This window comes from Ovis aries, chromosome 9 (assembly GCF_016772045.2).
Source record: "Ovis aries strain OAR_USU_Benz2616 breed Rambouillet chromosome 9, ARS-UI_Ramb_v3.0, whole genome shotgun sequence".
Taxonomy (NCBI): Eukaryota; Metazoa; Chordata; class Mammalia; order Artiodactyla; family Bovidae; genus Ovis; species Ovis aries.
The window spans coordinates 21,285,298-21,290,152 of record NC_056062.1 but is presented as its reverse complement, the minus strand read 5'-3'; the positions used below and the strand labels follow the sequence as shown (position 1 = coordinate 21,290,152).

The following is a 4,855-nucleotide window of genomic DNA, read 5'->3' as shown; positions in this document are numbered from 1 at the left end:
CTGAGCGCTGAAGAATTGATGCTTTTGAACTGTGGTGTTGGAGAAGACTCTTGAGAGTCCCTTGGACTGCAAGGAGATCCAGCCAGTCCATTCTGAAGGAGATCAGCCCTGAGTATTCTTTGGAAGGACTGATGCTAAAACTGAAACTCCAGTACTTTGGCCACCTCATGCGAAGAGTTGTCTCATTGGGAAAGACTGATGTGGGAGGGATTGGAGGCAGGAGGAGAAGGGGATGACAGAGGATGAGATGGCTGGATGGCATCACCGACTCGATGGTCGTGAGTTTGAGCGAACTCCGGGAGTTGGTGATGGACAGGGAGGCCTGGTGTGCTGCAATTCATGGGGTTGCAAAGAGTCGGACACGACTGGGTGACTGAACTGAACTGAGTTGATGCTATTGGAAAGACTTCCGGTGAAACAACAGGCTACGAGTAGTTAAACTTGGAGGGAGCAAAAAGTTATTCATGGATTTTTGACTCTGTGGGGATGCCATGCCCCAACTCCTGCATTGTTCAAGGGTCAACTGTAAAATTACATTGTACCAGGGAACATTATGAGATCATTTAAAAACCATATTTAAATGATATCAGTTTGATTAACAGGAATAGGCTGAATGACAAAAGTGAGATGCAAAGAGATATCTTTGTATTATATTATGCCATTTGGATAAAGCAAACAGCTATCAGAAAACTCTTTACACACACGTGGATGACTCTGTGAGCAGACTGGACAGGGCGTGCACACATCAAGTTGGTGACACTGATTGCTCAGGGCGGTGTTGGGAGTGGGGACGGCTCACCCTGTAAAGGGAAGGGAGGGAAAGAAGCAAAAAGAGAAAAGAAGGAAAAAACAGATCTGTGAGACCAAAAACATGTACAGTGTCATCTCATTTATGGGCATGTGCCTATGTGCATTAAAGTTCAGGAAAAATACAAAATTCCATTGGGTGTACAACCTATGGGCTTAATGGAAGGATGTTGCATGTTGTTGAGTGAAATGAAAGTAATAACTATAGTGAAAAGACTAACGAGTGGGACTTGAACTTTCAGTGATGCAGGGAAAGGGTGGTCCTGACAAAGGGCGGAGCGGATGTGAAGATCCAGATCTGGAAGGTGTTAGGTGTGCTCCTGGCCTGGAAAAGCGCCTCCCAGAGTGCTGGGAGAACGGATGCCTGAGAAGTGACGGTGGGAGTGTGATTACGATCCCGGAAGTTTTCCTCCTTCTGCTGGCAGTGAAGTGGCCTATAGAGGTTTTGAGAAGATGGAGGAAGGGTAGGCAGGAAGAGTGAGGAATATGAAGGGGGTTTAAGGGCCCTGATCTTTTCATCCTCAACAATGGAAGTGACAGTGTTAGTCACTCAATAGTGCCTGACTTTTTCTCCCTGGACTATAGCCCACCAGGCTCCTCTATCCATGGGTTTCTCCAAGCAAGAATACTGGAGTAGGTTGCCATTCCCTTCTCTGGCTGACCCAGGGGTTGAACCCAGGTCTCCTGCATTGCAGGTGGATTCTTTACCATTTGAGCCACTAGGGAAGCCCTCCTAAAAAATGAATAGGGCTTGTGCAAATTTGATGAATCAGAAGTAATAAAAAACTAAGATGAGTGAGAGAAATCTTCTAAGAAGTGATAAATGTCATACCTCTTAATTAACCCGCATCTTCAGATGACTAGAATATTCTATTTCCCAAATACTCTGAAACTGCAAAGTTCATCATTCAAGCTATCTATATTCACAGACTATTTTGAAATCGACGGATGTAGAAATCCCATCTGTGCAAGCATATCCCAAGTCAGAAGAAACTTCAAAAAAGATTTATATCCCTTCTCCCTTATTTTAGCAAATTCTCCAGTATCCATCTGATGCCATTCCCTCTCTCTGATGGATCAATTATCAGGCCGCTGCTGCCATCCAGGGAAGAAACTGAGATCTGAATGATAAGAAGGGAAGAAATCACCAGGTTCAAGCCCCGTTTAAGAGGTAAAGTCAAGAGGATTTGTTAAGATGTTAGATAAGGAAATGAATAAACATCCCCATTTTCCTGGCATTAGTAAGTGAGTGGATGGCTGTGGCTTTATTAACATGGCGAGACTGTGGGAGGGCCAGTTGGGAAGTTCTGCCAAGAGCTCGGTTTTGAACATGTTGTCCTTGGAATGTCTATGACAGATCCATGGGACATATGATCTCAGGTTCCCAGGAGAAGACTTGTCCGGAATCGTCCATCCAGGAGCCGCTGGCACACAGCTGGTATTTCAATGCACTGGAATGTGCGAGGTCACAGGTGAAGCAGAGAAGAGACCCTTCAAGAGTCCCAAAACCAACTCAGCTCTTTCCAAAGAAAATACCCAGCTTCTTGAGCATCTTTGAAATAAAGGATTTGGAAGGATTTCCTCCGAGGAGCTTGGTCCCGTTAATTGTCTTTGGCTGCCAGACTGATGTTCTGCCCTGGTCCTTGGCTGGTCCACACGGTGCAAAGCCGACTTGGAAACCGTGTTTCCCATCCCACATCCTCCTGCTCCCCCTCCTTCCTTCCACCCCACCTCTGCCCCGAGAGACAATGAGACTTTGGCCTTGGAGATCTGGAAGGGTTCTAAGGACTTGACAAGATTTCACCTTCTTTCTCATATACTACGACTTTAGTTAGTATTAGTCACAAATGTCTATAAAGGAAGTGAGAAGGCCAGGTCTGTGGGATTTGGTTTTGGAGAAGCCTCAGTTCCAGGATGAACAGGTGCTGCAGGAGATCAGGGAGGGTAGACACAGAATAAGGGGCAGGGGGGCGGGGGTGGGTTGCGGCTCTTGTGTCGGGTGGGTAGAGGTCACCGCACATGCAAGAAGGGGTATGAGCGTCTTTCTCGGGTAGACCATGGCTGGGGCTTCCACTCTCCTTCTCCTTGCACGGGGGCTTCTCAGGTGGCGCTAGTGGTAAAGAACTCGCCTGCCAGTGCAGGAGACATAAGAGATGCACGTTTGATCCCTGGGTCTGGGAAGATCCCCTGGAGGAGGTCATGGCAACCCACTCCAGTATCTTGCCTGGAGAATCCCATGGACAGAGGAGCCTGGTGGGCTACAGTCCATGGGTCACAGAGTTGGACATGACTGAAGCAACTTAGCGCCTCTTTGCAAAGTCCATCCTCCACACAACGGCTAATCTTCTGGCTGAGGAGTAAGATGGCCGTGCCATCCCCATGCAGTGGGCCTTTACTGTGCCTAGAACTGAGCCCGAACTCTCTGGCCAGCGCTGTGGTCCAGCTCCTGCCCGATTCTCCGCTCTCACCTCCTTCTGCGCTTCCTCCTTACACTGAGCTCCTCCACGACCACCTCTCTTTTGTCCTCAACCATCTTACCCTCATCTTGCTTCTGGACTTGACATTCTCCATTCCCTCTGCTTGGACCACTGGACCCTCAGATCACCCCATTTCTGCCTCTTTCTAATCATTCAGGTCACAACTCAAGTGTCACGTGCTGTGAACTTGCAAAAGAATTGGCTGCCTCTGGGTCACTCTCTACCACAGTATCTTATTTTCTTTTTCTCATCACAGCACTTACTGGTACCTGACATTATCTTGTTTATTTAGGTAGATATTTATTATCTGACTGTCTTTTCAGAAGCTAGGGACCCTGTCTTTGACACTTCTGTATCCTCTGAGCAAAAAGAGTGTCTGGCACACATTTGGCGCTTAATAAGTCTCCATTAGTCATGTTCAGTCATGACCGACTCTTTGTGATCCCGTGGGCTTGTAGCCCACCAGGCTCCTCTGAACATGGAATTCTCCAGGCAAGAATACTGGAGTGGGTTGCCATTCCCTTTTCCAGGAGATCTTCCAGACCCAAGGATCAAACTCAGATCTCTTGCTCTTCAGGCAGATTCCTTACCATCTGATCCACCAGGGAAGCCTAGCCTACTTAATGTCCCTGAATAAGCCAGGAGATAATAAATGTTTGTTTGTTTGAAAAAAAAAGCCCTTCCTTCAAGGAAGTGAGGATACAAAGGTCACTGGAGCTGAAAAGCTCACCTGTTTTTTTGACCATTGCCTGTTCTCTAGTTTAATCTTTGCAACGGCTGCCCCGGAGTGAGTGCTTCTTTTCCACTTTACAGATGAAAAGACCGACACTCAGAGCAGCTCGCAGAGTGAGTGGAGGTCACACAGCAATAGGTTCTGGCGGACCCAGACCCACGCCATCCACACCGACGGCAGTGCTCAGGCCCCCTTCCCACCCCCTGAGTTTACATTTGGCCTGTGAGCACTCAGGCCAGCTGTCCTCCTCAGTTTGCCGTCAGCTTCTCTTGGCCTCCATCCTCCCGTCCGTGAAACAAGCTAGACAGCCCCCCGCCCCTCGCCTCTCAGCTCCCGCTTCGACCCACGGCTGGGCGGGAGGCCGGTTCTCGCTCCATTCCTGGAGCGTCTAGTTCTTCTTCCAGAGCTGCTTGTGGCAGGGAGACAAAACCCACAGCTCACGTCCGTGAGGTCCAGGGGATTTAAGTCTGAGGTCTAACGCTGGCTTTGGGCACCTCTGGCCAAGCACAGATCTGCCCCGAGCCTGTGAAAGGCGCACCTTGCCCAACGCTCATGGCCACTTGCACAGCTTTTGAGTGAGCTCATGGTGGGCGAGCAGTGTGGGGACCACAGTGTCAGCTCGGAGTGGTCCAGCACACAGTCCTGCCGTGAGACAGTCCCCTTCCAGATCTGTGGAATGGCTTGAGACCAGGGGTTTGCAAATGCCTGGAAAAAGTTAGCTCTGAAGTTTTATCAGCCAAACCTCAACTCTGGCCACGGTCAGGCTGAGAACAAGGAAGAAAGCAGAAGAGAAGGAGAAAAGGGAATCTGAAAGATGCTGGGGGTCTAGAGAGGCTGC

At 48.9% G+C, this 4,855-nt stretch overlaps 1 long non-coding RNA gene across 1 annotated transcript; it reads left to right on the top strand.

The window, feature by feature from the left end:
• The first annotated feature begins 236 nt into the window (after nt 1–236).
• Nucleotides 237–2,392, top strand: LOC121820382 (uncharacterized). The gene is made up of 2 exons (XR_006060899.2): nt 237–1,978; nt 2,165–2,392. It is a non-coding gene; the product is annotated as an uncharacterized LOC121820382 (long non-coding RNA).
• The last annotated feature ends 2,463 nt before the right edge of the window (nt 2,393–4,855 follow it).